The sequence below is a fragment of the Callithrix jacchus genome, chromosome 6 (assembly GCF_049354715.1).
Source record: "Callithrix jacchus isolate 240 chromosome 6, calJac240_pri, whole genome shotgun sequence".
NCBI lineage: Eukaryota > Metazoa > Chordata > Mammalia > Primates > Cebidae > Callithrix > Callithrix jacchus.
This window is the reverse complement of record NC_133507.1, coordinates 112,742,181-112,754,756: the sequence shown is the minus strand read 5'-3', so window position 1 is coordinate 112,754,756 and position 12,576 is coordinate 112,742,181.

The window sequence follows — 12,576 nt, the reverse complement described above, 5'->3', positions numbered from 1 at the left end:
CGGAAACTGAAGCGATTTATTCTATATTATTCTTGAGTTATTTGCATACTGGTGAGGCAGCAACATTAGATATGTCTTCTCCCCACCCAGCCAACAAGCCATTCCTAACTTTATGTGCCTGGAGCTCAAGAACTGGATTAGTTTTCGCCAAATATTGGTTATACAGTAATAAGGACTGAGATTCATATCTTAGAAATATAATTCAGGAGTAAGAAGCATCTATTACATGGATTATGAATCTCACAGAACTATAGCAAAAAAATAGTCATTTTTCTGTAAGATTTCTTTTAAAAGTAAATAGATATGTATTTCAACAGGAATATTTTCTTTTTTCTTCTTAGGAATCCAGTATGTGGCTGAATTACTGGTTCTTTTTATATGTGAAAACAAAAGACCCTCACTAAGACTAGTCCTGCACAAAACAAGGACTTCTGATATTTATTGTCTGATGAAAACCCAAAATGTTTCTGCTTTTAGCAGGGCTCACCCAGAAGAGCAAGGTTTGACATTCATGTGATTAAGCCCACTGTTAGGAAACCTCAACATAGCCCAGCTGCCAGTATAAGTAAAGGTTATAATGAAAGTCATTTCCTACATTAAGACACTAATGCCCAAGCCCAGTTAATTCCTGCTCAAAAGTTTGTTTACTGCCCTGGAGCCCAAATCTAAGTGATTTTATATTGGAGATTGGGAGTATGAAGAATTGAGGCACAGGCAGCAATCATTATTAACAGTTCCATAGCAACCACAGGTCTTTTCCTAAAAACCACGACTCAAGCACTACAAAACAAGTTTCAGATGAAATTGGCATTGTGACCTTTGTATTCTGCTTGATCTGGGTGTCTAGATAAAAATTTTTGTAGCCAGCAACTCTTTCCTAAAGGGAACAGGCAGTAACTTGCATTATTAAAGATATTTTCTTATTTTTGCTTTAACTATTACATTATCCTGAAGTATTTGAAACTCAAATTATTTTTAACTCTCCACATAAACTGCCCTAGTTAAGAAGTCACACCTTGAACAGCTTGATGTTCATACATATGTACACTTTCCATAGTAAAAAGCAATTTGCTGAACATTTATTGAGCAAAGCAACCTTTAGTTCCTCCTGTTTACTAAAATTCTTAGTACCAAAGCAGTGAGATCCAAGAAAGAGGGGGGAATCAATATTTTTGATAGCCTACTTTATACCAGCTGAGCACTCCAATGGCCAGCAATATTATGTATCTATCACATGTTAGATTCAAGCATAATCATACAAAATCCTATTTGGAAGGTACGATTTTTACTTTCATTTTAAAAGAGTAGGAACCTGAGAATTTGGAAGTTTACTGAATCCAACTAGTAAGATGGAATGGAGAAAGGACTCCTGAGTTTTTAACTACTCTAAGGTCTCACTCATCATGTTATAATTTAACTATTTTTCTACTGAGGGTCACAGAATTAAGTGATTAGTCCAGGTTCAAGTAACTAGTGAATGTCCAGACTAGTGCTCAATTCCAATCTGAAATCCATGCTACTGCCGAAACAGACAATTGTCATACAGCTCTGCTTAATTATAAGCCAGTTTATAAGCTTTCAAATGGTATAATAATAACTTCATTTTACTAACCCTTAAACAGTATCACTTGTACTGCACTTTGTAAATAATTTTGATAATTGTCATTCCAGCGCTAAAAAAAAAAAAAAAAATCCTCACTGTTCTTGGAGAGCCACAGAGACTATTATTCAGGTCTGCTGAGGCCATAAAGGGGGCCTCTTAGCTCCTTGGCCTCATCCATTGTCAGTAGCTGCAGGGTTCACTTTGGGGAAGGGTTTGTTTAATAAGAGCAAGCTGTCAATAGAGACAGATACTAAAATCAGCTCATTCGAAGACAGTTCATGAATTCTCCTCAAGCTCTTTAAGTTAAAGGAGTTATATACCTGTGTCATAGGAAAGAACTTGCGACATCTTGCTTGGACACTTCCTCTCAGAAGCTGAAAAAAGGAACAAATGGTAAATCAGCATGCGGCCAGGTGTGGGGGATTGCGGAGGATAAACCATGAGGATATGGAAACCTAGCCTACAAATATAATTCCTGCAAAAGTATCCAGCTGTGTTCTCAGAAAAACACAGGAGCTAAGTCAAACAAATGCTGGTGTCTCCATCTCTGTGGGCAAGCAATCAAAGGAAGCCCTCTAGGCCAGCCCTCATTCATCAAGATGTATGCTGCAGGCAGCAACTTCCTCCAAGGTCTTTGGCAGGGGTCACAAATTCAAATACCTGAAAGCTCAGACATGAGTAAAGTGGCTCAAGGAGATGGCAGCAACTGTGGCAAAACTATTACACATGGCCGTGTCCTCTCCCATGGGGCACCCTTATAATTCACCTGTGCAGAGGCAGTGCTTCTTTCTAATTCCCACACTGGGAAGGTATGTTCTAGGAGCCACCCAGCATGTGGTAAACTGGCAATCACTACCCCGCTCCACTTGCTATGTGAGAAATCGGGTCCAATGACTTGCGGGTCCAAAACACAGGCCTCTTTTAAGAAGAGCCAAAATTTAGATTTCTTTTTACATGAAAATCTCCTGGCTTTGAATTTTTGGCAACTGATTCAAATCATTTTAAAAGTTATGCAAGCCAAATGTAAATGCCTGCTGGCTGGATGTGGCCCAGGCATAGACCATCCGTTTCTGACTCCTGGTCTACAGAGATGAAGGCTCCTGGGTGCTTCTCTCCATCCTGGAGGCATAAACACAATAAGAGAAAGCTAGTGAAAGGATTGGAGTTGCCTTAGGAAAAACGCAGAAACTTTCTTAGGGGGATATAAAATGCAAAAACACCCTTGCCAGTACTTACAAGAAATTTCCCTCCTGCTGCTTCCCAAATTTATGAAAAGATTGCTTTTAATGCTGCATAGGCTATTAATGCACCAAGGAGTAGTCAATCACATTGGAGGGTGGTTGTATGGTCTCTAATGGAAAAGCACCACTCCTTGTTATCAACGTTGCTAGCCACCTGCACAGCCCCTGGATGTCAAAGGGATTGGTGTTCTTGGTAAGCTGAGCATATAAAGTTACCATTCCATTTCTGTGTTCCAGTTGAAAAATACCTACTCCTGTCAATAACCTGAGGCCCTATAGATGACAAAAAGCAAGGCTGTATTCTGCTCTGTCATATATCATCACAAAATTGCCAGCCAACAAACACTCCAGTTCTTCTTCAACTCTTTATTGTTGATAATGAGGTACAAAAGAGAAAGGACACAGCTCAATTCTTTTGGATGCTAAATTGAGCTTTCAGAGCTCAGAGTTGGAAAAAAAATCTGATACAGATTTAGCACAAGGGTCAAGATGTCCTTTGTTAAGGAGAAACTTTTTATGTTGGCAACCACTTGAAGATCTAAGGAAGCATGAGGATTAGCTGTGTTCTCTTAGGTCCACTGCATGTTAATTGTCTCTATGACCCTAATGGCATGCAGAGAAAGGGAACCCTTTAGGGTCATAGAGGCAATTCCAGTGAACGTGCCCTTATTTGAAAAGACAAATTTCCGAGGGACTTTAAATCAATAATTTTATATCCCTATATAATAAAACAAAACCCTCCCTGCCAGGATGGATGGAGAAAAGCAGTATCTTAACTTATGAAATTACCCCCAAAATCAACCAGAGAAAGGGAGACTGATGCCCATAGGCTGTAATTTCACTACAATCATTAGTGTTTCCTTATTTCTTTCTGCCATCACTCTTTTTATTAAGAGACTAATTTGTCCTTCCCAACTACCTTATAGCTAGACGTTTAAATGATTAAATAAAAGAATCTGGCCTAAATTTTTCAATAACCGCAGGATGTTTTTAATCTTCAAAAAACATTTCCTCAATACAGATATTCATTTTGTTTTATTAACATTTATTACATTTATTGGGCATCTATATGTGCCAGGCCCTGTGCTGGGTGTATAGATAAAACAGAAGAGTCTTTGCCATCTATAAATTCCCTCTCTTTTAGGGAAGGGGGAAATGCTGAGAATCCTCTATACAGAGAATTTAAACTTATAGTAGCAAAGCAATGGGAAACAGATAATTTGTAAAAAAAAAGTCACCCAAGATGGTTAAATGGAGATACTTTAGCTTAGCTTTGTAAGTTGTTGTCTTAGTCCTTTCAGGCTGCTATAACAAAAATACTATAAACTGGGTGGATTATAAACAACAGAAATGTATTTCTCACAGTTCTGGAGGCTGGAAAGTCCATGATCAAGGCACCAGCAGATTCAGTGTCTGGTGACAGAGCCAATTTTTGGATCAAAGAGGGTACTTTCTCACTTTCCCTCTTTACATGGTGGAAAGGACAAGGCAGCTTTCTAGGGCCTCTTTTATAAAGGCACTAATCCTGTTTAGGAGGACTGAGCCCCCATGATCTAATCACCTCCCAAAGGACCCACCTCCTAACACCATCATACTGGGAATTTGTTGTCAACAAATGGATTTGGCCAGGAGTGGGGAAGGATATAAATATTCGGTACAGCAGATGCCATAAGTGTTCAGGATAGAGCTGGAAGGAAGCTAAGGTGACACTTAGCTGTGGAAGCTAACTCATTTGGATTTAATGATACAATCACACAGGAATAGGAGTTTCTCCCTCTAAAGCAAGAAACAAAATGGAGGAAGAAAAGCTCTGGGGAGCATCGCTTGAACTTAGTTTGAGACCAGCCTGGGCAACAAAGTGAGATCCTCATCTCTACAAAAAATGCAAAAACAACAACTACAACAACAAAAACAACACCACAAGCTAAATAAAATGATGATGATTCAAAGACAAAAAAAAAAGAAAGAAAAGCTCTGAGTAGAAGAAACCTTATCAAGTCTTTAAAATGAGGCATTGACAGCAAGCACATTCATTTGTTTTAATTGACAAATAAGTGTTGAAACAAACACAGTATGCCAAGACCTATAAGAAGGGCTGGGTTTACTGGCAGAAGCAAACAGACATGCCTTTTCCATCCTGAAGTCCTAGTGTCCCTCAAACTGTTTGCTTAGTCACTCTCTTGCTGAGTGTTTTCAAATTGGTTTGCTTTTTGGTTTTAAGAAAATTTTATCTCATGAAGACACATTCCTAATTTACAATGTTATATTATAGGATGAGGTAGGAATGTATAAATGAAAACATAAAATGGAAATCAATGAGAAAATATGACTCCCTTTAGAGTAACTTTATATTCAACTTTGAAAGAGGGCTTGTTCTCCTTACAGTAACAACTCATCCTTGGTTTTTTATTACATTTATTAAGGTTTTTTATTTCATTTAAAAAGTATTAAGTAAGGAAAAAAATGACCCATAATCTCACTGTCCAGAATACCTACTGTAATTGTTTATTTATTTTCTTATGTTAAAATATTACAAAAAACTAATAGTAGTTTTCTTTTTCTTTTTTTTTTTTTTTTTTTTTGAGATGGAGTTTTGCTCTTGTTGCCCATGCTGGAGTACAGTGGTGTAACCTTGGCTCACCGCAACCTCCATCTCCCAGGTTCAGGTGATTCTCCTGCCTCAGCTTCCAAAGTAGCTGAGATTACAGGCATGCACCAACACACCCAGCTAATTTTGTATTTTTAGTAGAGACGGGGTTTCTCCATATTGATCAGGCTGGTCTCAAACTCCTGATCTCAAGTGATCTGCCCACCTTGGCCTCCCAAAGTGTAATTGTAGTTTTCTATTGTGTAACAAATCACCATAAACGTAGCGCCATTAAATAGTACTCATTTTTTAGCCCACAGTTTGGTAGGTCAGAAATCCAGTGTGGGAAATAAGAAATAACTGGGAAATAATAAATTTCCCAATCTGAGTTCCCTGCTCAGAGTAGATAAAGGCTGAAATCAAGGTGTCAGTTGGACTGTGTTTCTGTCTGAAGGAGTTGGGAAAATTCACTTCCAAGCTCATTCTTGTTGGCAGAATTCAGTTCCCAGCAGTAATAGGAATGGGGTAGCTATTCCATTGCTGGCTGTCAGAGATGATCTCAACTCCTAGAGGCTGCCCACATTCCCCACCATGTAGCACCCTCCATCTTCAATGGCAAGTCCAGTCCATCTCATGCATTAAATGTCTAACTTTGTCATTATCTGCTTCCACCAGCTAGAGAAAACTCTGCCATTAAAAGGCTCCTGTCATTCGGTCGGGCCCACTTGGATCATCTTTCTTGAAGTAAATGGTGCCATACAACATCATTAAATCAAAAGAGTAAAACCCGTCATAGTCACAGACCTGGGGATTACACAGGGCATGTCCACTGAGGAGGTGGGAGATCTTGGAAGCCATTTGAGAATTTTGCCTACCACATAAAGAAACCTGGTAAGAAAATTGAAATAATGCAAAAAGATAATAAGTGGGAATTAAACAAGCTACTCCTATCCCACTTCTCCCAACCCCACACCTCAGTGATAATCATGGTCAACAGTTTTCTTACACATCTTTCCAGGAAAAAAAAATTTTTTTAATGCAAATGTGTCTCTGTATCTCCTCTTTGAATTTAAATAAACGGCATCAAATTGCTTTTCTCTTTTAATCTTGCTTGGAGCTCCTTCCTTAGTGACAAATGTGGATCAATGCTATTCATTACACATAAAAGTAGCTTTTTATTTCTTTAGTAGTTACATAAGAATAAGCAAAGAGGTCAGTGATGAATCATTCCTAAAACAGACGCACATTATTTATTATTTTCCAAGGCTCTTTAATTTACAGACCGTTTGCATCAGACCCATTGTTCTACCTGAAACACCTTCTCTTAGAACCAACGAGTCCTCTAAGACTCTCTATTTTGGAATACAGTCAACTAATTTTCTGCTAAGGCAAATTTAAATAACAACTTCTGAAAGAAATGATCCCTTTAGACACAAAAGGCTTTTAACAGTATGTCCTTACCTGTGAAGAAATGGCACCATAAAAAAGAAGATAAAGAATAAGAAAAAGAAAATAGAAAAGCAGAAGGGATCAGATTAAAGTTAAAATTGAAGTCTGGAATTCATCTACGCTTCAGAGCAGGAAGAAAGTTTCACCCTCTGATCATCACCACATCTTTTCTCCCTAGCAACGCCAAAGAAATAAAAAGTATTACTTTTTCCACAAAAGATGCATTTCTTTCTAATTATTGTCATTCTAAAATTCTTAAACTACAATGTTTGATCTATGACTTTAGAATACCAATTTTTCATATCTGTTTCTTCTGAGCACCAAAAGACAAAGAGACTTCCACTACCTTTCATTGTTCTTTGAATGGGACTAGACAGTAAAAAATAGATTTACATTGCTAGTCATAACTTGTGACTCCTGAAGCTTCCAAAAAACTCATATATTCTATTTTTTTCTACTGAAGTGACAAGTTGCTCTGCTTTCATCAATTTAAATGAAAACACAGCAATAATAGTGGCCCCATTTCTGTGAGCTATTTCTCTGTGTGAAGAGTCCATGAGCTGAAAGTTTCTCTTCAAAGATCAGTCCACTGTTCTAAAGTGGAGATGAACTATTACATATAATGCTAATGCATATGAATTTATGTTAATGCTTGGAGAATGAGGTAATTTGCTCTCAAAATCTTTTTTTTTTTTCTTAGACAGAATTTTGCTCTTGTTGTCTGGACTAGAGAGCAATGGCACGATCTCAGCTTACTGCAACCTCCGCTTCCCAGGTTCAAGCTATTCTCCTTCCGCAGCCTCCAGAGTAGCTGGGATTACAGACACCCACCACCACACCCAGCTAATTTGTTGTATTTTTAGTAGAGACAGGGTTTCACTATGTTGGCCAGGCTGGTATTGAACTCCTGACCTCAGGTGATCCACCCTCCTTGGCCTCCCAAAGTGCTGGGATTACAGGAGTAAACCACCACACCCAGCCTCAAAATCTTAAACTTCCTCATCCTGCTGCAGAGAGACCGTAAAAGCAAATCTCTGAAGGTTGCCTACTGGGACATCAAGGAGGGCACCTAGTAGTAACTAAGCAGCAGTTTAAGAACAAACCTCAAGATTGTATGAGGCAACTGTTAGCAATGAACCACAACAAAGATACTGAGAGGAGATCCAGTACCATCCTCCGATCCAGGTAAGCAGGAACCCTGAGCTGGGTCTGCACCTCAGGGAGCACCATGCCTTAAAGCACCTTCCGAGAAATTTTCTAAGTCCCCACCTGGTGCCTGGGACCAGCCCCTCTGAAATCTGGTAAGGAAGTCTCAGACTAGATGAGAACCTGTGTCTTCATTTCTCCCCTACTGAGCACTCACTAAGCCTCTACCCAGGCCAGCCATGGTAGTTCATGCCTGTAATCCCAGCACTTTGGGAGGACAAGGCAGAAGGATCACTTGAAGCCAGGAGGTCGGGACTAGACAAAGAAACATAGCAAGGTCCCATGTCTACAAAAAATAGAAAGTAAAAAATAGCTGGGTATGGTGGCGTGTGCCTGTAGTTCTAGCTTCTCGAGGCTGAGGCAGAAGGACTACGTAAGCCCAAGAGTTCGATACTATAGTGAGCTGTTTGTGCCACTGCATTCCAGCCTGGGTGACAGAACTAGACCCTGTCTCTTAAAAATATTTTTAAAAATTAAATTAAGTCTCTGCCTCCTGCATGGAGTAAACCAAATTCCCCAATTTCTTCTAGGAGGAAAGCACTGCTGGCCAGGAAAATAATTTTTGTATGACACTGTGAAAGACTGGGTGAGATTGGGCCTCTGGAATGGTGACTTAGGGTGACAGTGACCCTGACTTTGGAGGGACACAAAACAAAAATATTCAGGACTCTGCCGATCCCTGGGCTTGAGCCACACATATGAGCTGGTATAATAGCTCTTAGATTGCGGTGTCATACACACTTCTAGTGTATGAAGGAAGCTGGATAACACAAGGTATCTTCTACCTAGGTCTGTCACTCTACTTTCTCCACAGACTATACACCATGGGTCAGGCCATGGAGGGGCCTTGCCCATCTGCTCCAAGATCTCTCAAGATCTTTCCTCTCTTTTGCCCAGAGACTCTTCAGATCCATTTCCTCTCTTGCTTTATATCATATGTTGATGTTGTACTGTGCCAGGCTGGCCTTGAGCCATGCTAAACAAGGGATGGATGTTTCTTGTGCAAATGGGACAACTCTTCTTATCCTCTGTAGGGCCCTCACTTATGTTCCCCACTGGTAGAAGTGGTGGAAGGCAAAGGTACAGCCAGTACTAAAAGAAATCACATTGTAGGAATGCAGTGACCACTGCCTAAAGCATTCAAGAGATGACATAGTTGGAAAACATAGTATTCTAAGTTTACATGCTGTAAAATTCTATACAGTAAATTTTACATGACCAGAAAACAACTTATCATTCACATTTTTCTACATATGCTGGATAAGATTTGCATTTGTGGTCATCCACAACTAGGCGTAGTAACAACCTTTGAGAGTCATGAGAAACCAGTAGTCATGGGTGACATGACGAATGATGCAGCTTCATGAGTAATGACGGAACCAGCATTAAATAAATGGCATTAGAGAACTGCAGAGGCAAGATCTATACTGTTTCAGGACAAACAGAATAAGAGCAATTGCATTGTGAATAATAACAGCATTGCTGCCTGTTTCTCACATGGTGGAAGATATGAAATTAGCCGGGAACCACACCTTTGATGACAAAGAACCAGAAGATACAGTGTCAAGCTACCAGCTGATATGAGGGATCATTACAAGCAATGATTAGACAATAAACAAATGTGTAAGTAGCTCCACTTTACCCATTATTCTGAGGACTAAACTCTGTAACACTTATTAAATCAAATTGTTTACATGAACAGAGGACCCACAAAAAATATTTCCCTGAGGCCCTGCACATTTTAGGGATGGCCCTGAGGAAAACTCTTGAAGCAAGGAAGCTGCTAAACTTCTAACATCCAGTCTCACCTTTTCTCAATATAGATTTCCTATTACATGGTTTGAGAATCTTCATGACTTAATACAGCAAATATTTTACATATGCAATGAAATAATTACCACTCTGTAAAACAAAGACCCTCTGACACAGTGGGGACTTTTGTGCCTTTTTTTTTTTTTTTTTGGTAGCTGTTGTCCTGTTGCATTTCTTCCTACTTGAAGAGAATTATCAATTACTCAGATGTGGCTTGCTTACTTAGTGAATCAACTGCAGCAAAAGATTTCTTTCTAGTCTGAGTGACCTTCAACACCCAGAGTATTTCTGGATGACCTCACTGTAATTAATTGATAGAAACTCAGAGAATGTAAAGTAATTTTCAGGCTAGCCTTAAACATTTTAATTTTAGAAGAAAACCTGCTCTAAAATGACATATAAAAATGCATCTTAATAACATATACAAGTTATTGCTGAAATATTTCTTGAATCTTCTCCTTTTTTATGAATATGGATAATTAAGATTAACTGTATTTCAAGGATTCCATTTTGCCAATGGTCTGTTTTACCCACACTCACATCTACAAAAATAATTACTTATTCACAGATGATTAATCTGCCTTAATGACTTAAAAAACTATTGGTTGGATCATACAATTACTAGCCAAACAACTAAGAGTGGCTAATGAAGGTCTAGTTTCAGTTCTAGTTCAAGGAATCTTGGCTTATTTCTAGAAGTAGGCAAGAAATAATTAGAAAATGAAAAAGTCTAAATTTTAAACCAACATAAAGAGATGACATAGCCAGTTTATAACTATATGAAAGTATCCTTGTGTCCTTTCTCTCGTCTACTGATTTATTTATTTTTCTTCCCAGGTTCTAATTCTAGAAACTACTACTAGAGATGCTTAAGCTAATCAAGGTAAAAATTTCAACTCCCATGGGATTTTAAAGTTTCAAATGCCGTTGAATTTCTTTTCAATAAATCCTCCAAATACATATTAGAGAACAAAAATTCTAATAACATAGTATATTGAAATATAAAATTTGAATTTAATTTTTGTATTTCCAGTTACTGCTTGATAAGAAAGCTTAAAGAAAAGCATACTGTCAGTGCCACCATTATTGTTTTTAAAAATTTGACATATGTTTCCATTTTGATAAAGACAGTTATAAAATGCTTTAGGGTCATAGGGAAGAGAATTGAGAACAATTCAGATTTTCTGATGTATTTTTCTTTTGACTCACCAAGTATTGCTTCCCTCCCATCAAAGAGGAATAGGAAGTACCTAACTCTAAGAGAGGCCTCCTCTGTGATCTAACCCTTTAAAGTGGGAGGACAAGCCTGTGGCAGGCAGGGAACGGGTTTTGAATAAGGACATTAGCAACTGTAATAATTGCCTCTACATTCTCAGTAATAAATGGCAAGTTCCAAGCCTCAAGCCTTTTTGTTTGGAAATTCAACAGTAACAAAATGAGTTTATCTTTCATTAAGTTCCAGTGGCCTTTTTGAAACAGAATCCCAGGAAAATAATCTTAGGATGTGAAATTCTGTGAATTTTAAAAATAAACCATAAGTTACATAAAGCTAAAAGCAATTTCCTGACTTTTCAGCACTGGCCTTCTAATGGATGCATCCCATTCAAAGATCAAATGCTAACAACTTTATATCCTACAAATGCAGCAAAACCCACTTGTAAATGTGAAGACATTGGGCCCAAATGAACATCAAATGTCTAAATAGAAAATAGCAAGCACCTGCCTGCCTTAGGAATGTCTTAGAATTAGATGTTGATTATAAATAAGCAAAAACATGGTAGAAACAAAAAATAACACAATTTGTTTAGACCAAAATATAGTATTGAGAATCAGTAACATCCAATTTAGTGCAACAATCAACATGTTTGGACATTATGTTTGATATGAAGCACAGTTGTGAAGTGGGTGAAGGATTCCAACTCTTCCACTGTGCAATCATGTATCCTTGCCCCACCCAACAGAAATAATAATGCCTTTAAAATATTTCCGTTCCCAGTATCCTTGGCCATCACCTCTCTCTTATGCTTTTCTAAGCAGCGGGGTCAACCTGACATTTCCTGGAGGACTGCACCTGTCAGCTGAAATCACCATTCTTCCAATTGCTGAATCAGTCCACCCTCAACCCACTAGCTAGTAGTGATACAAGGAGACCTTCAAATTCTGCGAATTTTATGTCTGGATTAGAACAGGCTGTTGGCCAATTTCTTTAAAACCAGAACAGATTTTCCGACATTTATACAATCACATTTCTAATTACAGAGGACCCAGAAAACACATATCATTTCAAACTTGAATGGACTATTTGATTCCAAGCAAAAAATCTTTTATTTTGTCCCCCAGATGACTACTGTATACTAAGGCCATCATAATTACTTCTATTGTGGTAGAACATTGTTCTAACTTGAAAAGCCAAGCTTTTAAGAGGAGTTCTGTAAACAGAGTTGAATACTAGACAAACTAACAAAATGGGAAGGAGGCAAGTAGGAATCAGTCACAGAGTTCAAATTTTCAACCTTTGTGACTTCATGATTTTTCCACATAAACTGATGGATAAAGGCTACACAGAGAACACTGCTGGATTGAAATAACTTTTCTTATTGAAGAAAAGACTCCAACAATTCAGAGACAATCGTCTATTATTTTTCAAGGGAATTCTAGTTAACAATGATATTACGTTA